The sequence below is a fragment of the Schistocerca nitens genome, chromosome 1 (assembly GCF_023898315.1).
Source record: "Schistocerca nitens isolate TAMUIC-IGC-003100 chromosome 1, iqSchNite1.1, whole genome shotgun sequence".
Taxonomy (NCBI): domain Eukaryota; kingdom Metazoa; phylum Arthropoda; class Insecta; order Orthoptera; family Acrididae; genus Schistocerca; species Schistocerca nitens.
This window is the reverse complement of record NC_064614.1, coordinates 134,538,253-134,564,423: the sequence shown is the minus strand read 5'-3', so window position 1 is coordinate 134,564,423 and position 26,171 is coordinate 134,538,253.

Genomic DNA, 26,171 nt, shown 5'->3' with positions numbered 1-26,171 from the left:
ATGTCCAAATACCTGTGACGAGGGTCTTGGAGGATACTACAGAAGATGAGTTCCAGAAATGTGACCATCAATGGCAGAAGCACTGGAAAAAGTGTGTGCAATCAGAAGACAACACTAAATTTGACTAAAACGGTAAGCAACATTTCTTTTCACATCAGTCTCATTACTTTATTGTCGCACCTCTTATTTACTGCCTTGAAAGACATCAGAGCGTGGTGGCAGTGGTTTACAACGCTAGCAGCTGCAGAACCCCTGCAGTGGGGACAGTGCTGGCAGGAGAATGCTCTCTGGTGGGACGATAAAAAAAATTTCAGTATACCTAGAGAAAGAGTATAAGGGGCGGAAGAAGCGGAAAGGACATCGTTTTAGTGCGAAGGAATGCATGGCTAGCTGACCTCCGAGGCATCTTCTCATTGGAAGTGCTGAAGCACCCTTCTTGCCGATAAGCTGAGCTGCGTGTTTTTTTTTCTTTTATTTTTTGTGTGTGTGTGGGGGGTGGGGGTGGTATGCTAAGGATGAAAAAGGGGAAACGGGACAGTCCAGAGATCTTCTGAAAAGAGTACGAGCTTCAGGTGACCGGCTGGCAGACTCATGACCCATGACGCCCTTCCTAGTCGAAACAGCGATTGCATCAAGACAAGTGAGGATGCAACGTCATAGCGATATCTGGCCTCAAGCTGTCGAGCTCTTCATAAATTCGACTCAGTTTTGTAATTACCCCAGTAACATAAGATATCTTCTCTATCCGTGAAGTTTCATTTCGTTTGCTCGTCACTTCCTTCATGCATTGTAATTACTGAAGATAGGTGCACTATTTCCGAGGGACACTGTGTACATTTTTTTTTGGTGGTGGTGGGGGGGGGGGTATGCTAAGGACGGAAAATGGGAAACGGGACCTTCCAGAGATCTTCTGAAAAGAGTACGAGCTTCAGGTGACCGGCTGGCAGACTCACGACCCATGACGCCCTTCCTAGTCGAAACAGCGGTTGCATCAAGACAAGTGAGGATGCAACGTCATAGCGATATCTGGCCTCAAGCTGTCGAGCTCTTCATAAATTCGACTCAGTTTTGTAATTACTCCAGTAACATAAGATATCTTCTCTACCCGTGAAGTTTCATTTCGTTTGCTCGTCACTTCCTTCATGCATTGTAATTACTGAAGATAGGTGCACTATTTCCGAGGGACACTGCGTACATTTTTTTTTTTGGTGGTGGTGGTGGGGGGGGGGGTATGCTAAGGACGAAAAAGGGGAAACGGGACCTTCCAGAGATCTTCTGAAAAGAGTACGAGCTTCAGGTGACCGGCTGGCAGACTCACGACCCATGACGCCCTTCCTAGTCAAAACAGCGGTTGCATCAAGACAAGCGAGGATGCAACGTCATAGCGATATCTGGCCTCAAGCTGTCGAGCTCTTCATAAATTCGACTCAGTTTTGTAATTACTCCAGTAACATAAGATATCTTCTCTACCCGTGAAGTTTCATTTCGTTTGCTCGTCACTCCCTTCATGCATTGTAATTACTGAAGATAGGTGCACTATTTCCGAGGGACACTGCGTACATTTTTTTTTTTTGGTGGTGGTGGTGGGGGGGGGGGGTATGCTAAGGACGAAAAAGGGGAAACGGGACCTTCCAGAGATCTTCTGAAAAGAGTACGAGCTTCAGGTGACCGACTGGCAGACTCACGACCCATGACGCCCTTCCTAGTCGAAACAGCGGTTGCATCAAGACAAGCGAGGATGCATCGTCATAGCGATATCTGGCCTCAAGCTGTCGAGCTCTTCATAAATTCGACTCAGTTTTGTAATTACTCCAGTAACATAAGATATCTTCTCTACCCGTGAAGTTTCATTTCGTTTGCTCGTCACTTCCTTAATGCAGTGAAATTACTGAAGATAGGTGCACTATTTCCGAGGGACACTGCGTACATTTCACGGTACCTTCTTTCTATGACTGTAACAATGAAATTTGTTGTATCAATAAGTTTTTTGTGTAAAATTTACTAAGATTTTGGAATAAATAGAAAATCACCTAAACTTAGGCGGCACAGGTGTACAAAGACACGCAAGCAGTGAGCTCAGTGGCGGCGGCGCACCTGCAGGTATATCCGGAAGTAGAGTATGAGCGCCCTGAGGAAGCGGTCGGCGATCTTGGTGTGGAACAGGTCCATGAACTCCGGGGGCGGCCGCGGCGTCGCCAGGAACAGCACCACGTCCTTCACGTCCCTGCCGAACACGACACGAACAGTACTCTGGCTTCTTATACATCGAGTTCTAGATGCATGTGTTCCACAAAGAGCATAAATGTGATAAAAGTGGTGCGAATTCAGTCAAAATTCTCCAAGACGTTTTAATCATACAGCACAAGTACGGAGATTATGAGAACATCCTGAACATAGTCTTCACAAACTTGAAAAGGTGCGCAGCGGAGATTGTTCTGCCTTGGAACACTTTTCACACTTCCGCCTCTAGCCATCCCTGTAATAAGAGGGAGTTAAGGACCGATCAGCCGCGAAATGAAAACCATAGTGAAAATCAAAAATGTTTTATTTAGAACTGTTTGCCACATCTTCCATCTACTTCTCTACATAGTAGCTGCTGCGACATAAGACATCTGCCGTAGCCCTGTACCAAACTTCCTATACCCTCATCGTAGAAGGCAGCCAACCGCGCTTTCCGTCACTTCTCTACAGTGGTCTGGCTGGCCGGAGTGGCCGTGTGGTTCTAGGCGCTACAGTCTGGAACCGCGTGACCGCTACGGTCGCAGGTTCGAATCCTTCCTCGGGCATGGATGTGTGTGTTGTCCTTAGGTTAGTTAGATTTAAGTAGTTCTAAGTTCTAGGGGACTGATGACCTCAGTAGTTAAGTCCCATAGTGCTCAGAGCCATTTTCTACAGTGGTCTACAGTTCGTTGTCAGTGGCCAAATATTCTCTTCATGCCAGCGGTTCATGTCAGCAGGAATGAACATCAGAGGATTCAGTTACGGGCTGTGGGTGATCAAACACTTGCCATCGAAAACGCTCCAGGGGTGACCTCAATGCCCCTACAGAGTGCGGCCGAATACTGTTACGAAGAAGGAAATGCATGAGAGTTATGTTATGTGGGGTTGCATGAAATCAGGCGAAACCTCTCTGCGGGCACCCATAACTGGCGGGAGACATAATTGTTCCAGGCATCTTCACGTGTTCGCTCTATACTCAGAACTAAAAAAAGTGTGACATGATGCGGTCGACGGGCATAGTACACTGAAGCGCCAAAGAAACTGGTATAGGCATGTGCGTTCAAATACAGAGATATGTAAACACGCAGTATACGGCGCTGCGGTCGGCAACGCCTGTATAAGATAACAAATGACTGGCGCAGTCGTTCGATCGGTTACTGCTGCTACAATGGCAGCTTATCAAGATTTAAGTGAGTTCGAACGTGGTATTATAGTCGGCGCACGAGCGATGGGACACAGCATCTCCGACATAGCGATGAAGTGTGGATTTACCGTACGACCATTACACAAGTCTACCGTGAATGTCAGGAATCCGGTAAAACGTCAAATCTTCTACATTGCTGCGACCGGAAAAAGATACTGCAAGAACGGGACCAACGACGACTGTATAGAATCGTTCAACGTGACAGAAGTGCAACCCTTCCGCAAATTGCTGCAGATTTCAGTGCTGGGCCATCATCAACAAGTGTCAGCGGACTAACCATTCAATGAAACATCACCGATATGGGCTTTCGGAACCGAAGGTCCAGTCGTGTACCCTTGATGACTGCACGACACGAACCCTGAGCCCGTCAACACCGACATTGGACTGTTGATGACTGGAAACATGTTGCCTGGTCGGACGAGTCTTGTTTCAAATTGCATCGAGCGGATGGAATTGTACAGGTATGGACACAACCACAATCCATGGACCCTGCATGTCAACAGGGGACTGTTCGAGCTGGTGGAGGCTCTGTAATGGTGTGGGACGTGTGCAGTCGGAGTGATATGGAACCCCTGATACGTCTAGATACGACCCTGACATGTTGCATGTACGTAAGCATCTTGTCTGATCACCTGCATCCATTCACGTCCACGGTGCATTCCAATGGACTTCAGAAATTCCAGCAGGACAATGCGACGCCCCACACGTCCAGAATGCTACAGAGTGGCTCTAGGAACATTCTTCTGAGATTAAACACTTCCACTTGCTACCAGATTCCCCAGACATGGACATTATTGAGCATATCAGGGATGCCTTGCAACGTGCTGTCAGAAGAGATCTCCACCCTCTCGTACCCTTACGGATTTGTGGACAGCCCTGCAGGGTTCATGGTGTCAAGTTCCCTCCAGCATTACTTCAGTCATTTAGGCGAGTCCATGCCACGTTGTGCTGTGGTACGGGGGCCTACACGATATTAGGCACGTGTACCAGTTTCTCTTGCTCTTCAGTGTACAGACACTCCCCAACACATCTACACAAGGCTTCGTAACATTTTCACTGTAGTTGCCATTTTGCGACTTATCAGAACTAACTTTTCGAATAACCCTCGTACAATCTTAATATCGTTATAGCGCTGTATGTATGAAAAGGCCGTGCGCAGAATAGTGATTTGACGATCTTGCTCGTTTCCTATTTGAGGTAGGAACATGGGGTAAAAACCTTTTGGTTTAGGCCTGACTACAGGCCATTTGTATGGTTATTCGAACATCTGTCCCACTGCAGCTACGTTACACTATATTAAGCAAGGTTTGAGCGACGAATACGAGCTGGCACACAGGCAAATTGTGCGAATCGATTAATTTATTTTGCAAAAATTTTAATTAGGTTGAAATTAATGCTCAGTTAATGGTACCACTTTTATGTCCACCGTTCGGATTTTACGTGCAAAAAAAGTCGCTCTCGTTCGGCTTTTACGTGCAAAAATCAGTGACCGTTATATACCTCCGAACTGGAGCCAGATTGATGGTTCAAATGTGGTCCATTGGCGTATCAGACCTTGGTCTGAGTTAACTTTCAACCCTTTGAAAAAATCTTGCTTCGTTTACATATTACGTACAAAAACCATGTTTTCTGGGAGATTTTGAAACGCGCTATTTTTATTCTTTAAACTTGTACGAATCGGTTCAAGCTTTGCACGAAGTTAGATAAAATGTTAAAGTCAGAATCAATTTTTTTTTCAATGTAATCTTTATCCCCTGTCGAGATACGATGGTTTAAATCGAGCTAAATATAACACGTAAAATTCGTTCTTACGTGAAATGAATACGTGGAAACGCTTTAAAGTGAATAAATAAGATTCAGATTTTGTAAGAAAGGAGAGAAATTTATGTACTATCCGTGGCCGTGATATAAGTAAGATGGTTCGAAAGATAATTAAAAAAAAAAAAAAAACTGTTCCGTATCAGTCGTCGCCTGAGTAAATAAAAATCTACAGCGGTCGCCCTTCTATGCCTAATGTCAAAATAATGGTAGAGTAAAAGTTGGGAACCAGAATGAGAAATGCTACTATCACAGCACAAAAAATACGAAAGTGTCCTGTGCAAAGTTAGGAATGTAAAAGAAGGGAACTACCTGTTCGACTTGTCTAGCAGCTTCAAAGATATTGAAATCAAAACATCTCGACATATTCGTGCTTTTTTACGAGCTAACACAACATCCCTAGCGCAACGAGCCCTCACAGTTGCGAGGTGTTGGCACATCTGCATCTTGCAATTTATAAGCTAAAGTCCGTGATCCTATGCCTAAAATGCAGAAGATTTGCGAGCCGCAGTAATCAATATATAACATCGTGTGACTGAAGAGCAAACATTAATAGTTAAAAAAGTTTTTCTGGGGGAATAAAATTTCTGGGGATGGATTGGTTCGAGGAGGGGGGTGACGACGCTACAACAATTTTTTGATCTCTGTCTGTAACAACAAGTAGACACAAATTTATGTGCTTCTAGAGAGTGGGATGCATCTACAACAGGAAATATCCGAGAGTGGGAGTGCATTTATAATAGGAAGTATCCGAAAGTGGGGACGCATGCATCCTAAACTTAAATGACACGTTGCATCATATTACACGACATAACCAGTGCCATATTGGAAGACGTGGTGTATGTGTCATGTTATGTAACATGACATGACATCACTTATCATGTTACTTTACTTCACATGACGCATTATACTACATTCATGGGTACTAACATTAACAAGTAAAAAAGCACGAATATGTCAAGCTGTTTTGATTTAAAAGTCTTTGAAGCTGCAAGATAAGTCGAAAAGCCGGTTCCATTCTTTTACATTCCTATCTCTGCCCAGGACATAATCGCCTTTCTTTGTTCTATGATAGGTGGATTTTTCATTCTGGTATTTTTTTATTCCATTTTTATATGATGGTATTCACTTTCTATGCTGCAGTCTTTTCGGAAGTTACTAAAATTACTCTGAAGAAGTAAGGTATTTCGGAATGTGAAAAACTGTTCCAAGGTACATCGCCAAGCACTGAGAAACAAATATTCTATTTAAATTTAAAAGTATTGTAATCGAGAAAATCTTGTCACTGTTGTACTTAACAGTCCATGTCTTACATTATTGCCCTAGTACATACCAATAATCAGCAAGTGAAAACAAATTAAGAAGAATTGTTACCAAACTCTGTTACAAGTTGAAGACCTTTTGAAATAAAAGCTATTTGCAAAGAAACAGGTTACCGTCTTCGAGATAGGAAAAATTGTCGAGACATTAAAGAAACTCAGCTAATTTGCAAGTATCACGTGTGCCATGGTAAACAGGTCTTCCGTTTCGATGTACAAGACGGCGCATCACTACGAAGTATAGCTTAACCGTCCATTCGTTATGTAAATAGTTTTAATAATATACAGAATTTTATTCAGCATAAGTCTTTGTAACTGAAGAACTTACAGAATCTTCCAAATAGCAGTAATATATTATGGAGCACTTAAATATGTAGAACTCTTAACATTTACAAACGTTGCGCAAAGCACAACCTCATGTCTGACAACAACCAAAACGGTAGAAAATACCCTAAATTGCTTATGGCGGTCTGTACTGCGTGGTCGCTAATGTGATTCTAAAGTCGGCCACTAGACTGCAACACCGACCAAGAAACATTGTGTGTCCCTAGGTACAGTATGCTCCAGGGGCAACACTCTGCCCAACTAAGAATACCTTGAAAGAAGACCTACACATTTCGAGCAATCTTGACCTGCAGATAAGTTCGCGTCATAAGAATGTCCAAAACAATGTGCTTATTGTAAAACATTAACATTAGTGTACTACTAGTACCTATGAGGTGCAGAATGAGAGTGAGCGATCTAAATTTTACTTGCCCTAAGGAAGAAGGAATGTATGGCACCAGAAACTGAAAATGGAAGACATTTGTTCCTAAAAAGATTTCCTTATGTGACAAGTCGCTAATTTGTTGTACGGCATAACTCAAAATTCGACGCTTTTGGAAAACTGTCACTTTGGAGTTCTAGGAAGCCATTTTGAAATTGGATGGCAGAATACTTTATTAAAACACAGGTTCAGAAATATGCTCAATACCTAAAACAAAAAAACAAAAAAATAGCGTTGTCTATCTCTTCTCATACCATAGCAAAAAAGTTGAAGATCTTGGCTGTAAACACTGGTAACCCACATGTTCTTTATTTTAAGAAATTGCACAGTAAGTAATAAAATCTCATAAATAAGGTGTTTCAAGTACATCCGTGTGGTTTTTAAATTCCATGAAGTCATTGTTTTCAAATATTTCTAGGGTAACGATGTATTTTTAATATCGTAAATTCCATTGAAAATTCTATTCTTAAAAATACATCAGTGGGTACTTAACATTGTTTACTTGCAAACTGAATGCATTTAACAAGCATTAGCACTGATTTACTAATGTTTATGCGCTGGACAAGGTAACAGAACGTTACTTTGAAACCCCTCAGAAATACAAATTTAAAAGATACGAACTGTTTCCGTTTACGGTACTAAGATTTGCATTATAAATTTTTTGCAATAATAAATTATAACAAGCTCAAAAATTAATCTATGATTCAGCACAATATAAAATTATTTTGTCACCTTACTACAGCATATAAACAATGGTAATAATGGCCTTTAACATTTCTGCCATCACACTGTCACGTAAACTACCGTAAGGGATACAACATTGTTTACTTGATTAAATAATTTTCACATTCACCTGATTAGCAACAACGTTTGAAGCACCCTTGAGTTCAGGAACATATAATGCTCTTTATTTGAGCCGTAGCTATCCACGTCATCCTCATATTTGCACAACTCGTCGCTGAAAAGCATTTTCCTGGCATGGAGACCGCACACATTACTACTACTGGCAGTTTTTCTGTTTACATTCACAAATCCTGACCAATTTGAGACCAGAGAAAGAGCTGCCAGTTCTCTGTTTATCGTGGAATTATCAACTAACATGAATAAAAGACATCACGTAGGGTGTTTTAGTGTTTTACATGCAGTAACTCTTTCTCATCCATGTCCCTAACCACTGTTTTACTGCAGAAGTCTTCTCTTGTACTACGACGTTCAGCATAGACTTATTTAGAGACGAGGTCTTCAATCAGCCCCATCTGACGAGGAGAACACGGCAAGTGCCATAACCCGGTTTCCCAGGAACTTCGCTCAGTGGAAGAGGGGTCAAAATAAGCTAACATGTGTCTTTGCATGTCCATAGATACTCGACCATTCCTGAGAAAACGACGGTCAAAGTTTTCGAGACACTTTATGCGCATTTTAGTAAGGAAACAGTTCAACCGAAGCTTTGGGACAGGGGCTAGCGTCTCGACTTCACACTGCTGTTCAAAATCCTTTTATTATTATTTTTTTCTTTCATTTATCTACCCATGTCCGTAGACGATTACTACATGAACGTCTTTCAATGTATATTGAAATAACGTTGTCCTTATTCGTCTAATAATTGCATGGTGACTGAATTAAAAAGAAAAAAAGACAATAAATTGATGGATAAAGTATTTGAAATTGATTTCGATAGAACTCCTGTGGTCTGTCTTGATTCATGATCAATCGCAAGCGCCAATTGTCGGAAAAGTAATCCCTTATGAAAGGTTTGGTGCGAAATTGTTGGCATCGCGTGAACTCATCAGCGGTGTTAACGACGTTTCTTTCCCGAGTGAGATTCATACGAAGAAAGGTCCCTGTAGCAGATCTGCCTCCGCACGATGTTCGTAATGTTCGGAATTTTTATGTTTCGATTTTTTCTGCGTCCTGTATTATCAAAGGAAACGTACCTAATCTTCCTGAAGAACAAATATAAGAATAAGACATAAGAATTAAGAACTGATATAACAGTGAAATATAAGACTATGAGAATTTTTTTAAAAAAATTGTAAACACTGAAAGTACCATGTACAATAATAAATGTATGCCACTTATCGTGAAAACCAGTTGTAATTTTACAATTGACAACGCTGTTGTATCCCCTAACTTGGTAAGAAACATTGATTTAGTAACATTCTACGGACATGGGCACATAAATTAAGAAAGTAAAATAAATAAAAACAATAATAGGGATTCCAACACGGGACGCAAGTAAAAAGGCCATGACGCTAACCACTATGTCACTACTTATGCTAATTGGGCAGTAAAAGGCACCTAAGTAACAACGGAAACTTATACGGTCGTTTTCTCAGAAACGGTCGAGTATCTGCGGACAAGCAAGACACGTGCATGTTTTTTTTTTACTCCTTCCCCATTCAGCGTAGAGTGTGGGAAATCAGGTTATGGCGCTCGCCATACTCTGCTCGTGAGTTGTGACACAAGCAGAATGCTATTGTAATTACATCTCCAAAGTTGTTAGTCAGTTTCATTCCAGATGTCGAACGAAACTTATTAGGATATCTATAAAAGGCGCGCACAAAATCTTCAGTACTTCCGAACAGGATCTGTCGCTACTAGTGATGTAATAACATTCAAAATCTGTAAGGCGCTTACGGACAAATTTTAACGCCGCATGCTAGTCACTGTACTCGTTTGTTGGCGATAAATACTGCTCTACGCATCTGCACCTTCACTGACCGCTTTAGTGTCTGCTGCACAGGAAGGTCGCTGTTAACCAGCCTGGCACGCACTGAGTTGAACACTCAAACCAATTGGCAGTAATTTGGCTTTCCTTAGTGGTATATCACGGGAATACTCGTAGTGTCTGCAGATATTTCAAGGAAGAAAGACAGCGTCACATATTGATTGATATTCACATGCCTCGTTGATTACGTACCTCTAGCGGGACTTCAGTCAATTTTTCTTTCACTTTCCGGGATTAGTCTTTGTTAACTATGATCGAGCTTACACGTTATGCATTGTTGTTGTTGAGGTCTTCAGCCCAAAAACTGGTATGACGCAGATCTCCATACTACTCTTCCCTGTGCAAACCTCTTCATCTCTGAATAACCACTGCAATCTACGAGGGCAGTTCAATAAGTAATGCAACACATTTTTTTTCTCCGCCAATTTTGGTTGAAAAAACCGGAAATTTCTTGTGGAATATTTTCAAACATTCCCGCTTCGTCTCGTATAGTTTCATTGACTTCCGACAGGTGGCAGCGCTGTACGGAGCTGTTAAAATGGCGTCTGTAACGGATATGCGTTGCAAACAACGGGCAGTGATCGAGTTTCTTTTGGCGGAAAACCAGGGCATCTCAGATATTCATAGGCGCTTGCAGAATGTCTACGGTGATCTGGCAGTGGACAAAAGCACGGTGAGTCGTTGGGCAAAGCGTGTGTCATCATCGCCGCAAGGTCAAGCAAGACTGTCTGATCTCCCGCGTGCGGGCCGGCCGTGCACAGCTGTGACTCCTGCAATGGCGGAGCGTGCGAACACACTCGTTCGAGATGATCGACGGATCACCATCAAACAACTCAGTGCTCAACTTGACATCTCTGTTGGTAGTGCTGTCACAATTGTTCACCAGTTGGGATATTCAAAGGTTTGTTCCCGCTGGGTCCCTCGTTGTCTAACCGAACACCATAAAGAGCAAAGGAGAACCATCTGTGCGGAATTGCTTGCTCGTCATGTGGCTGAGGGTGACAATTTCTTGTCAAAGTTTGTTACAGGCGATGAAACATGGGTTCATCACTTCGAACCTGAAACAAAACGGCAATCAATGGAGTGGCGCCACACCCACTCCCCTACCAAGAAAAAGTTTAAAGCCATACCCTCAGCCGGTAAAGTCATGGTTACAGTCTTCTGGGACGCTGAAGAGGTTATTCTGTTCGATGTCCTTCCCCATGGTCAAACGATCAACTCTGAAGTGTATTGTGCTACTCTTCAGAAATTGAAGAAACGACTTCAGCGTGTTCGTAGGCACAAAAATCAGAACGAACTGCTCCTTCATGACAACGCAAGACCTCACACAAGTCTTCTCACCCGAGAGGAGCTCACAAAACTTCAGTGGACTGTTCTTCCTCATGCACCCTACAGCCCCGATCTCGCACCGTCGGATTTCCATATGTTTGGCCCAATGAAGGACGCAATCCGTGGGACGCACTACGTGTATGATGAAGAAGTTATTGATGCAGTACGACGTTGGCTCCGACATCGACCAGTGGAATGGTACCGTGCAGGCATACAGGCCCTCATTTCAAGGTAGCGTAAGGCCGTAGCATTGAATGGAGATTACGTTGAAAAATAGTGTTGTGTAGCTAAAGGATTGGGGAATAACCTGGTGTATTTCAATGCTGAATAAAACAACCCCTGTTTCAGAAAAAAAATGTGTTGCATTACTTATTGAACTGCCCTCGTACAACCATTTGAAAGTGCTTCCTAGCAGGGGCGGTGGCAATAGGGGGGGCCTATGAGGGCTATAGCCCCCCCCCCCTCATGGAGTATCATACTACACTGAATAAAATGACTTCATAAATCAGCGAATATATTACCCCAACAGATTCAATCATTTTTTTTATGATTATGTGGCAATATAGGTTACAATGTATTCCAAACACATTTTAACAAAAGAATAAGAGCGGCAAATAGCTTACTACCTAAACCAATAAATATCATTTAACTTAAAATAGGAGTCTTATTATTTATTAATACACGTTTCTTACCCTGAACTCCAAAACAGTTACCAAAAACTGCTTTAATCAACACCAAATTGTACCAGTTTGTCGGTAGAGGACCTTAACTCGTTAAGCGATATTCCATATCCCCAAACCTCCCCTCTCCCCCCCCCCGCCACCATTAGCCCCCACCTTGACCGGACTCTAGAATCGCCCCAGCTTCCTAGTGGCCCTCACTGAAAATGTGTATAGTGCTGTGAAACAATGTGTATAGTGTGTGCATTGATTGGGAGTGAGAAATGAATGAACAGTCTAGCACTATCCTCTTTCCAGAATGATAGAAACTATGTGCCGGACCGAGACTCGAACTCGGGACCTTTGCCTTCGCGGGCAAGCGCTCTATCAACTGAGCAATCCAAGCACGACTCACGCCCCGTCCTCACAGTTTCAACTCTGCCAGTACCTCGTGTCCTACCTTCCAAACTTCACAGAAGCTCTTCTGCGAACCTTGGAGAACTAGCACTCCTGGAAGAAAGGATACTGCGGAGACATGGCTTAGCCACAGCCTGGGGGATGTTTCCAGAATGAGATTTTCTCTCGGCAGCGGAGTGTGCGCTGATTTGAAACTTTCTGGCAGGTTAAAACTGTGTGCCGGACCGAGACTCGAACTCGGGACCTTTGCCTTTCGTGGGCAAGTGCTCTACCAACTGAGCTACCCAAGCACGACTCACGTCCTGTCCTCACAGCTTCAATTCTGCCAGTACCACGTCTCCTACCTTCCAAGGCAGTGCTAGTTCTGCAAGGTTCGCAGAAGAGTTTCTGTGAAGTTTGGAAGGTAGGAGACGAGCGAGGTACTGGCAGAATTGAAGCTGTGAGGACGGGGCGTGATTCGTGCTTGAGTAGCTCAGTTGGTAGAGCGCCTGCCTGCAAAAGGAAAAGGTCTCGATTTCGAGTCTCGGTCCGGCACACAGTTCTAATCTGCCAGGAAGTTTCTCTATCCTCTTTCATTATAAAATAACTTGTTTGTAAAACAGTGCTGTACAGTAGGGATGAACCGAATGAGGCAGCATTATTTTAAACACAGGGGTCTTGTATTCGGGAGAGTGGATGCTGCAGTCTCCATCCAACCATCCTGATTTAGGTTTTCTGTGGCTTCCCTACATTACTTCAGGCAAATGCCAGGATAGCTGCTACTATAATGCCACGATCGACTACCTGTCCCATTCTTGACACACTACACCCGCATGGAAACGTCTACGTGAATTACTTCATTTTTGTTGTTCTTTAACTGTAATACCAAGACATGACTAATATCCTTGCAAAAGAGGTCTACAGATGAAAAAAAAACAACAACTTACTGCCATTTTTAGCCTCTCCACTTACTACCATTACAAAGTTGACGATTCCTTGATGCCCGACGGTGTGTCATATCAACCGAGCCCTTCTTTTAGTCAAATTATGCCAAAAATTTCTCCGAATTCGATTCAATAACACCTCATTAGTTACCTAATCTGCCGATCTAATCTTCAACATTCTTCTGCAGTACAACTTTTCAAAAGCCTATGTCCTTTCCTGTCTGAACTCTTTATTCATCCAAGTTTCATGGCCATACAAGACCACGCTACATAAAAAAATCCTAACATTTAAATTTATATTCGATCTTAACAAATGACTCCTTTTCAGAAATGATTTTGTTGCTGTTGCCAGTCTCCATTTCATCTCCTACTTATTCGTCCATCGTGATACATTTTGTTGCACAAATAACAAATCTCATTTACTACTTACAGTGTCGCATTTCCTAATCAGAAAAGACTATCTCGTCCTGTATTGCAGAGGTATTTATTTGCCACACTGATTATTTATAAAGTTCAATTTTCAGGGACTGTCTCTCTCTATTTGGCGGAAAAAACTCACATTCAGCAACTGCATGTCCTTATTAAGTAATTACGCTACTGTAGACGGGAGGTGTTGTCTTGTTGGGAAATGTTCGTGTAGGGGTCGACTGAGCAACTGCACAGTGCCACCACCAGAGGAGAAAGGCAGTTCCTGAGAAACCACCTGGCCGATTCATACCAATTCCACCAGCCAAAACGCCTTTCCAGCGTGTTGGGATAGACCTCCTCGGACGATTTCCAACGTCTGCTAGTGGCAATAGATGGCTTATTGTTTGCACTGATTATCTGACACGCTGTGCCATTACAAAAGCCGTGAAAACAGCCGAAGCATTCGAGGTAGCCAAATTCATCGTGGAAGACATTGTATTGAAACACGGTGCCCCAAGTTCGTTAGTTACGGATCGAGGGAAGGTTTTTCAATCGAATCTGGTGACAGAGATAAACCGTCGGTGCTACATTACTCATCACATGACGACTGCCTACCATCCGCAAACTAATGGGCTTACTGAACACCTTAATAATACTTTGGCCTACATGCTATCAATGTTCGTCAATGTTGAGCAGAGCAACTGGGATGAGGTGCTAACTTTCGTGACGTTTGCCTACAACACCGCCAAACAAGACGCCGCAGGATGTACGCCATTTTTCCTGGTGCATGGGCGTGAGGCGACTACGACGATGGACACTGTGTTTCCGTTACATCCTGACGACGTGGACGACGACTACATCGGCCAGGTGTTAACCAAAGCTGAGGAAGCTCGGCAGTTAGCTCGACTCCGCACGCTGCAGGCTCAAGAAAACGATCGCCGAAGGTATGACACGAGCCACCGCCCTGTTGTCTACCAGCCCGGTGACCTCGTCTGGATCTTCACTCCTTTTCGGAAGGTTGGTCTCTCTGAGAAGCTCTTCAGGTGCTACTTTGGACCTTATAAGGTTGTAAGACAGTTGTCTGATGTTACTTGTGAAGTTGATGATTTCGACCCCAACACAAGACGACGAAAGATAAGAGATACGGTCCACGTCCTTCGAATGAAGCCCTATACGGACCCTGCAACCCAGGGTAAATTCCAAGCTCCAGCGACAGGCAACAAGCGGAAAGGTGACGAAGACCGTAGCGGCAAAGGGAGGTCTAAGATCACCGCCAGGGCGAACATCAGTCGTCGGGAGTCGGAGTATGCAGGACCGATTACTCGTTCCCGGACTAGGAGGACGTTAACACAGAGACGCTGTTCCCTTAAGGAGGGAGCAATGGCCCAGAAGAAGCTGAGTAACACGGTCACCGTGGTGTAGTGGTTATGATACTAGACTACTGCATAGAGGGTCGTGAGTTCAAAACTCAACTGAACTGTAAAATTTAAATTTCTGTATGCAGTTCGAGTACATTCTAGAAGTATCCACAAATGTCAAGAATCACTGTACTGGAATGTTCTGTATGTTCAGGCCGCAGGCAGTTCGCTCCGCGCTCTTGTATGTTATAGTGCTGCATAAACCTTCGTTAAGTCAAGTTAGTATTCGTCATTCATCTAATTGCACTTTCTTCTACGTGACAATATTACTGTTACCCTGCATAAAAAGCGGACTTGGTTCTACAAACTCACGCAAGGGTCGCTAACAATATCCATGTTAAAAACTAAACGTGCTTTATAAATCGAGGTATGGTATTGCTTCCAAATGAAATGATGTTCCACACTAATACTGCGGCATTGAATATAGACCGAAAAATTCCACACGTCAGTACTGGTTGAGATATCGCGCTGTACCGAGTACTTCCGGGAAGGAACGAGCGAAGCCGATGCAGGTCGAACCATGGCACGACCATGGCCCTCACACACGACAGTGTGAAATTAGACGCCGTGCCGGTCCTGATTTAATGGTTATAGTGTTGCCAAATGTCGCTGTGTGTTTTTTGGTTACCTTAAGTTTTCGTTTTCATGTATGTGTGCGGTTTAATGAATTAAATAAAGAAATTTGTGATCAAAAACTGTTTTAGTTTCTACGCATTGTTTGTCTGTTATATAGGTGCATGTGTTATTGTGCTTGGTGAGGCATACCGTGGGCAGTGGGGGCAATTTGAGTGGAGAGATTTGTAAATATTAGTTTATTTAAAGAAGTGTCAGTGAAGGCGAGGAACGTAATAAAAGTTTAATATATCGACTCCAATATAAAGTGATAGCATTCACTTTTTGTGTGCTGAGGCCTTACAAAAATTACTCCAGAAAACTAAAGTTTTTGAAATATAAAAAAATGTTCAGACTTACAACACGGTCACGTATCTAGGAACAAATATTCTATTGAAATTTAAAAATGTTGTAATAGGTAATATCTTGTCAAAACTGTATTTAAAAATATATCTGTTACATTATTACTCGACTATCCACGAGAAATCAGTGAGTGAAATCAAATTAAGTAGAAGGATTACCAAAAATCTGTTACAAGTTAAATACGTTTTTAAATTAAATCTGCACAACGAGCACAAATTACCAGTTTCAAATTTTTTAAGCCAAATATCAAATATTCCATGGTAGAAAACCTTCGTCTGTTTCAAGGAACAAGATAGTGCACAACAGACAAAGTACGTCTTAGCTGTCCATTCGTTAGATAATTAGTTCTAAAAATACGAGTATATGGAATTTTACTCGCCATAAAATTCTGCAAAATGAAGACTATCTTTCAAATAACAATAACACATTATGTAGCACTCAAATATGTAGAACATAAAATATTTACGTTTGTTATATAAAACAATACCCCATGTCTCGCGACAGCAAAAAAGGTAGAAAACACTGGAAAATCTGAAGACGATCTCTAGACTACATTCCTTTATGTAATTCTAAAATTGGCCACTAGATAGAAACACTGGTCAGGAAACATCAGATGTTTCTCAGTAAACTATCTCCCCTACCATTCTGGAGCATGCTCCATTTAGTTCAGTCAATGAAAGAAAATTAGGGAAAAGAATATGTATAGTAGCAAATTTTTGTTCAGTCGTAGGAGAGTGTACCGTGAACAACATACTAAAAATTCTGACGTGTGCGGTGTGAGGATGGGGGTGGGGTGACGTTTAAAGGACGCTTTTTATGTTTTTCATGTTTTGACAACCGTAGCTTCTACCGAAAATTTTTCCCAGTACAAAATTATACAACATTAAATTTCCTACAAAACAGGTTCTATTCGTTTTCTCACTAGTAGTAATAGTTCATGCATTGCAGAGGATAGAAAACTGGTAGATTATTAAAAATAGTTGAGATACAAAGGAAATGATGACATTGGCTGCAAGTGGGCATTAACTGAAATCAATGGGGAAAGATGAAAATTTGCGACAGACTGGGATTTGAACCCGAGTCTCTTGTTTACTAGCCAGATGCTGTGATCACTAAGCCATACAGACACAATGGTGAGACAACTGCACTGACTACCTTAGCACATCTGCCCATCAGACCCAAATTCTCAATTTACCCACACACTACTACTATAGTGCCCCTCCCCCATTATCCTCATTACTCGTGCCACTTCGCCGCTCCTATAAGAGTTCGGGCCTGGTGTGCTTTTTTTTTTTGTTATGGTTTTAGGTCGCAAAACTGCTATGGTCATAAGCGCCCAATCAGTGGCTTAGGGAAAGGTAAAGAACCGAATGTTAAATCAGCAGCAATGGGAGTGAAACTCAAGTAGGAGGGAAACTAAAAACGGAAGGATATCGTAGGAAATTACTATTGAAGGGGGGGGGGGGTTCCCCAAAAAGGAGCTTCAAATGACCGATATCATCTCACTGACACTGATAAACTCAATTACGCGATCGGCTGAGCACGTGTTATCTGCTAAAAGGGAAGATAATCAGGTAACAGCTGTAAATGGGCGCGTAGCGGATTAAAATAGGGGCACTGAAGTAAAAGGTGTCTCACCGTCCACGGTTGAGAGCAGTGGGGACAAAGCGGGGGAGGATCGCCACTTAAAAGATGTTGATGGCTAAAAAAACAGTGCCCGACCTGAGGCCGGGAGGAAGAGGTCCAAGCACAGGGAAGAGATTTTGCGTCATATCGAAACAAGGCCCGGGGAGTAGACAACATTCCATTAGAACTACTGACAGCCTTGGGAGAGCCAGTCCTGACAAAACTCTACCATCTGGTGAGCAAGATATATGAGACAGGCGAAATACCCACAGACTTCAAGAAGAATATAATAATTCCAATCCCAAAGAAAGCAGGTGTTAACAGATGTGAAAATTACCGAACTATCAGTTTAATAAGTCACGGCTGCAAAATACTAACGCGAATTCTTTACAAACGAGTGGAAAAACTAGTAGAAGCCAACCTCGGGGAAGATCAGTTTGGATTCCGTAGAAATATCGGAACACGTGAGGCAATACTGACCCTACGACTTATCTTAGAAGCTAGATTAAGGAAAGGCAAACCTATATTTCTAGCACTTGTAGACTTAGAGAAAGCTTTTGACAATGTTGACTGGAATACTGTCTTTCAAATTCTGAAGGTGGCAGGGGTAAAATACAGGGAGCGAAAAGCTATTTACAATTTGTACAGAAAGCAGATGGCAGTTATAAGATTCAAAGGACACAAAAGGGAAGCAGTGGTTGGGAAGGGAGTGAGACAGGGTTGTAGCCTGTCCCCGATGTTATTTAATCTTTATATTGAGCAAGCAGTGAAGGAAACAAAAGAAAAATTTGGAGTAGGTATTAAATTCCATGGAGAAGAAATAAAAACTTTGAGGTTCGCCGATGACATTGTAATTCTGTCAGAGACAGCAAAGGACTTGAAAGAGCAGTTGAACGGAATGGATAGTGTCTTGAAAGAAGGATATAAGATGAACATCAACAAAAGCAAAACGGGGATAATGGAATGTAGTCGAATTAAGTCGGGTGATGCTGAGGGTATTAGATTAGGAAATGAGACACTTAAAGTAGTAAAGGAGTTTTGCTATTTGGGGAGCAAAATAACTGATGATGGTCGAAGTATAGAGGATATAAAATGTAGACTGGCAATGGCAAGGAAAGCGTTTCTGAAGAAGAGAAATTTCTTAACATCGAGTATAGATTTAAGTGTCAGGAAGTTGTTTCTGAAAGTATTTGTATGGAGTGTAGCCATGTATGGAAGTGAAACATGGACGATAACTAGTGTGGACAAGAAGAGAATAGAAGCTTTCGAAATGTGGTGCTACAGAAGAATGCTGAAGATTAGATGGGTAGATCACATAACTAATGAGGAAGTATTGAATAGGATTGGCGAGAAGAGAAGTTTGTGGCACAACTTGACTAGAAGAAGGGCTCGGTTGGTAGGACATGTTCTGAGGCATCAAGAGATCGCCAATTTAGTATTGGATGGCAGCGTGGAGGGTAAAAATCCTAGAGGGAGACCAAGAGATGAATACACCAAACAGATTCAGAAGGATGTAGGTTGCAGTAGGTACTGGGAGATGAAGAAGCTTTCACAGGATAGAGTAGCATGGAGAGCTGCATCAAACCAGTCTCAGGACTGAAGACCACAACAACAACAACAACAATTTATTATGGGGAAGTGTAGATCAATGTGTGTGCCATAGAAGAGCAACAAGACTTGGTGTGCATCTGCACTGAAGAGACCAGTGGCTGTCACGCCTTAGGGTGATTATAATTAAAGTTAAACTTTCAAAACGCTCTAGAAATAACACCATTGGTCAGAATAACGTCAAATAGCAACAGAATATTATCAGAGAAGGGGAAAAACGTATGGCAGAAAAAAAAGAAGGTGAAACTTGATCAATAGATGGCGTTGTATGTGTCAGAATACGTAATGAAACACCTGCCATGTGCAGTACCCATTGAAGTTCGTATACACACGCTGGGTACACAGCTTTTCTTCGCACTTTGGCAGTGGCATCAGTTCCTCTCCATGATCCAAGTGACATTGTTCCCCTTCCCCAGCACACCTGTTCCAAAAGCGACACCACCCCCCCATGTTGTCATTGCCTCCGCCAACCTCTTTGGGCGTATCACCATCAGCATCCTTGACCCCACAGGTAGCGACCACCTCCCCATCCTTCTCACCATCATGTCTGCTCAACACCCCCCTCCGGCTCCCCACCCTGCACCGCCTCCCACGGTCGTCCATGGCTACCGTAGTGCCAACTGGTATGCCTACCGGGAATCCATCGCCACCCAGGTCGAAAGCCACCCTCTTACCCTATCACCATCCTAACACGTCATCCACGCCTCGTCCTTCCTTCAGAAGGTAGTTACTGAAACGTGGAGGCCCATGTTTCTACTAAAACCATCCATCCCCACTGTCCCACTCTCCCTCTGCGGGCTGTCCTCCTCTGCGAATCCCGCCACGTATATCGCTTCTTCCTGTACATTCATGAAAGGGATACACTCCAACGCCACCGGCAAATACAGCGACACGTACAGAACTTTATTACAGCAAAGAAACGCCGGGACTGGCGCCAGATCTGCGCACGACTCAACGCCACCCTCCGTATCAACTCCTCCAAGTACTGGTCTGCCTTCCATCACCTTACTGGTTTTCCCATTCCACACCCCACTACCCGCTTCTCCATAACGACCGCCCCCTTCCTGACAACCTAAGTACGGACAATCAATTCGCTTCCCACCTACCCGAGGTCTTCTCCATCCCTGATGATCCACACTTCCCTCTATTCCCCACTGTCATGGAACGCGCCGATACCTCGGTCGCTCCACTGGCTCCTAGTCTCCAGTACTTGGGGCAGTTGCCCCCCTCTGATCTCAACACTCCCATCACAGCCCAAGACATTAAACTTATCCTCCAGTCCAAATGCAACACGGCCCCTGGTCACGACTGTGTCACCTACCGCCACCTTAGAGAAAGCCCCTTCTCCTTCCTGCCTGTCCTTGCCCACCTCTATAACATCATCCTTTCTACCGGCTTCTACTCTGACCTGTGGAAGACGTCCCACATCCTCTTATTCCTCAAACCCAACAAACCCCATTCTGTCGCCTCTTCCTATCGTCCCATCTGCCTCACCTCCGTCTTAAGTAAGGTCTTCGAATCCATCCTCTCTCGTCATATCCATCAGCACCTTAATCAACACCACCTCCTCCCCCTTTCCCAGTGTGGCTTCCTACCCTCGTTCTCCACCAAGGACCAGCTCCTTAACCTTGTGCACCTTCTCTTCCTCCTGCTTAACTCCTGTCGCTCCAACATTTTTGTTTCCCCCGACCTCCAAAATGCCTATGACCGTGTATGGCATCCCGGTCTTCTCTTTAAAGTCGAAACCCATGCCCTGCCTATCAATTCTGTCCATCTGGTCGCTTCCTTCTTCTCGCGCCGTCCTTCCTATGTCACCCTCCACAACACCAACTCCCGTATCTTTCATCCCACTGCTGGTATCCCCCAGGGCTCTGTCCTCTCCCCTCTCCTTTATCTTTTGTACACGGATGATATGTCCAAGCCATCCCCACCTGTTCACCTTCTCAAATAAGCTGATGACACCACCTTCCTGGCTCTCTATCCAACCATCAACGGTCCCAATGCACCCTCCAAACCCACCTTGACCAGTTCACTACTTGGTGTAACCAGTGGTTCCTTCGTCTCAACCCCTCCAAAACCCAGGCAATCATCATAGGCCGCACCACCTGCTCCTTCTGTCTCCATCATTTCTACCTCAGCCTTTATGGTCATCTTATCCAGCTCACCCCCACCCTGAAATACTTCGGTCTCACCCTCGACCGTCACCTCACTTGGACCTCTCACCTCCTGAGCATCCAGAAGAAAGCCCATTCCCGCCTCCACCTCCTGAAACTCCTGTCTGGCTGGACATGATGATTGCATCCTTCCACCATCCTCCAAACCTACAAATCCCTCATCTGTCCTATCATCTGTTATGCTAGCGTTGCCTGGACCTCCGCACCTATCCGCTTTTACAAGGCCCTCCAAGTCCTCGAACGCCATGCACTCCGCCTTGTCTTCTGTATCTGTCTTCCTTCTCCCACACAGCTCCTGTACGACCTCATTCCCTTCCCCCACCTCCTACTTTACCTCCAATATCTCCACATCCTTTACACTGTCCACAGGCTTGATCTCTCCCACACCCTGGCTTCCTTCCTCCTCTGCACCCCCCGCCTGTTGCCACACCTCTATCGCTGTATCCCTCCCTCTCTCCACCTCCACACCCTACATCTCCTTCATCAGGGCAATTTCCAGCACCTCCCCCTCCTGGATGATGAACTTCCCCATGACATATACCCCTCCTTCCAACTGTAACCTGGCCTTGTCCCCCCCCCCCCCAGGGCCTCCCTTTTCCTTTTCCCTCCTTCTCCAAGAGTGGATTTTCCTCCCTCCCCCCCCCCCCCAAGTCACTGCACCCCATCCTCAACTCTTTCCCTCCCTGGCCCTCTTCGGCGCGCCCTCCACTCGTCTCCCCCTCTCCTCCCCTCCCTCCCTTCTTCCATTCTCCCTCATCTCCATGTGCCTGGCAGATCCTCTGTTTGCTCATCATCATCAGTGTGCTACATCAGTGCTGTGTTTGGTGCTGTTCTCCTGTGTGTTGAGAGCTGTGATTTTAATTGTGTGCTGGACTTGTACATAGTGTTACAGTCAGTGATCGTTATGTGCTACGCCGTCCATCGATACTTTTATTCTGACGCCATACTTCGCCTTGTGTTCTTTTAATTGTCCCAGTGTGTGTGTTTTTTTGTGTTCAATACTTTTTAAGGTTTTTGTCTCCATTTTACAGTCGCCCCATTTTCGTCTGTTCTCGTCCATTACGTTTCCCCTTTTTTATATTTTTGTCCACCATATTTTCTCCTTTGTAATTTTAAATGCCTTCTGTTGTATCATTATTGCCTTTTGGCTGAAGAGCAGCGCATATGCTGCTGCCAGCCCGCCCCGATGCGGAATTAAAATTCAATAAAGAAGAAGAAGGCTTTTCCTCTTTCGCGTCTGTGATGTTCACCATGACTGTCTCAATGCAGGATCGCGCTCTGCTTGTAAAGCTGTATTACAAGAATGATGACTGTGCACACGCCGCTCTGTAGAAGTTCCTGACACTGAAGGGTTTGAAAAAAGGCATAGATCCTATGACTGCCGTGGGTATGGAGAAAATGATTCGGAAATTGGAAAAGACGGGTTCTTTTGGTGGGCAACCTGGTAGAGAGAGGAAACGAATTGACCTGACAGCAAGAGAGACCTTTCTTTAGAATTTCTTGCTAGTGTGAAAGTGGACAATGATTGGGTGTGGATGATTTTGTGGACAGACGAAGCCCATTTCCATCTGATAGAATATGTCGATACACAGAATTGTTGAATATGGGCAACGGAAAGTCCACACGCAAATCAACCAGTACCACTTTATCCTGAAAAGGTCACTGTATGGTGTGGGTTTACGGCATCATTTATCAAAGGGCCATATATTTCGAATAGACAGGTGCTTCCGTGTGTGTGTGTGTGGTTTGAGGTTTTCGGGCGCTAAACTGCGTGGTCATCAGCGCCCAAACGCATAGAAACAGTAACACATGCGGTGAAGGGACGAAGACAGGCAGCGAACAAGGAGAATGGCTAAAAGACACAGACCTGACGCAGTTCCAAATCCTCACATACAGAGGCAAAACAAGAGGAGAAGAAACGCATTAAAAAGGAAAGGAAACACAAAGAAAAGAGAACAGAAATCGAAGTGAAACAAGTAGGTAATCGTGACTGGCGGACCTCTTACCTAAAACCTGGGGGAGCCAGTCACCCAGCAGTACATTAAAATACTCTCCCTAAAATCCGAGGCAACAAATTGGACAGGACACAAAACCGTATGACCTTAACCACAGTCGTTGCGTCGTCTTGCCAAATAGAGGGCAAATTCGCTGGAAAGGAAACCGCCGCCCTCTGGTCAGAGAATAAAGGACAGTCAAGTAAAATGTGGCGGACGGTAATCTGAACGCCACAAGCACTGCAGATTGGGGGGTCCTCCTGCCGGAGTAAAAAACCTTGCGTTAAGGGAGTGTGCCCGATGCGGAGGCGAGTGAGGAGAACCTCATACCGCCTGCGTGACTGGTAGGACGTACGCCATGGCCGCGTGGTGGCCTTGACCAGACGCAGCTTATTTTCACCGACTGCCTGCCACTCCTCTTCCCATTGACGAATAACACGAAAACGCAAAAGGAAGGTAACAGCATGGAGGGGGACGGCACACACAACAACGTGAGAGAGGGAACATGCATATTTGGCAGCCACATTCGCCAGTTCGTTTCCCCTAATACCCACGTGCCCCGACACCCAGCAGGAAGAAACCTTCTTCCCCTGCCGTTGCAGGTGGAGTAGAGCATCATGGATGTTCTGGCCGACAGTATCCGCTGGGCACAAGTGTTGCATGGTCTGAAGGGCGCTCAGGGAGTCAGAACAGATGAGAAACTTAAGACTGGGAACACATCTCATCTGCTCCAATGCCCGCAAGATCGCAAACAATTCGGCATCAAAGATGGTAAACGCCGCAGGAAGCCGTAACTTGGCGACTCGATCACGACTCGATCAGGTGCTTCCGGTCCTGTTACCTGTACCGTCACTGGTAAGTGCTATGAGTGTCTTGATCTACATCTATGTGATTACTCTGCTATTCACAATAAAGCGCCTGGCAGAGGGTTCAATGAACCACCTTCAAGTTGTCTCTCTACCGTTCCACTCTCCAACGGCACGCGGGAAAAACGAGCGCTTAAATTTTTCTGTGCGAGCCCTGATTTCTCTTATTTTATCGTGATGATCGTTTCTCCCTATGTAGGTGGGTGCTAACAGAATGTTTTCGCAATCGGAGGAGAAAACTGGTGATTGAAATTTCAAGAGAAGATACCGTCGCAACGAAAAACGCCTTTGTTTTAATGATTGCCACTCCAATTCACGTATCATGTCTGTGACACTATCTCCCCTATTTCGCGATAATACAAAAGGAGCTGCCCTTCTTTGCACTTTTTCGATGACATCCATCAGTCCCACCTGATGCGGAACCCACACTGCACAGCAATACTCCAGAATAGGGCGGACAAGCGTGGTGTAAGGAGTCTCTCTAGTAGACCTGTTGCGCCTTCTAAGTGTTCTGCCAATGAATCGCAGTCTTTGATTTGCTCTAGCCACAATATTATCTATGTGATCGTTCCAATTTATGTTATTTGCAATTGTAATCCGTAAGTATTTAGCTGAATATACCACTTTCAGATTTGTCTGACTTATCGCGTAATCGAAATTTAGCTGATTTATTGTAGTACTCATGTGAATAACTTCACACTTTTCTTTATTCAGAGTCAATTGTCACTTTTCACACCATACAGATATCTTATCTAAATCATTTTGCAAGTGGTTTTGGTCATCTGATGACTTTACAAGACGGTAAATGACAGCATCATCTGCAAACAATCTAAGACGGCTTCTCATTTTGTCACCTATATCGTTAATATAGATCAGGAACAATAGAGGGCCTATAACACTTCCTTGGGGAACGCCGGATATTATTTCTGTTTTACTCGATGACTTTCCGTCTATTACTACGAACTGTGACCTTTCTGACAGGAAATCACAAATCCAGTAGCACAACTGAGGCGATACTCCATAGTCACGCAGTTTGGTTAGATGACGCTTGTGAGGAACGGTGTCGAATGCCTTCTGGAAATCTAAAAATATGGAATCAATTTGACATCCCCTGTCGATGGCACTCATTACTTCATGAGTATAAAGAGGTAGTTGTGTTTCACAAGAACGATATTTTCTGAATCCGTACTGACTATGTGTCAATAAATCGTTTTCTTCGAGGTACTTCATAATGTTCGAAAACAGCATATGTTCCAAAACCCTGTTGCAAATAGACGTTAGTGATATAGGCCTATAATTCAGCGGATTACTCCTACTTCCCTTTTTGGGTATTGGTGTGACTTGAGCAATTTTCCAGTCTTTAGGTACGGATCTTTCTGTGAGTTAGTGGTTGTATATAATTTCTAAATATGAAGCAATTTTATCAGCATACTCTGAGAGAAATCTGACTGGTATACAATCTGGATCGGAGGCCTTGCCTTTATTAGCTCATTTAAGCTGCTTTGCTACACCGAGGATATCTACTTCTATGTTTCTCATCTTGGCAGTTGTTCTTGATTGGAATTCAGGAATATTTACTTCGTCTTCTTTGGTGAAGGAGTTTCGGAAAACCGTGTTTAATAGCTCTGCTTTAGTGGCACTGCCATCAGTGACTTCACCGTTGTTATCGCGCAGTGAAGATATTGACTGTGTCTTGCCACTGGTGTGCTTTACGTATGA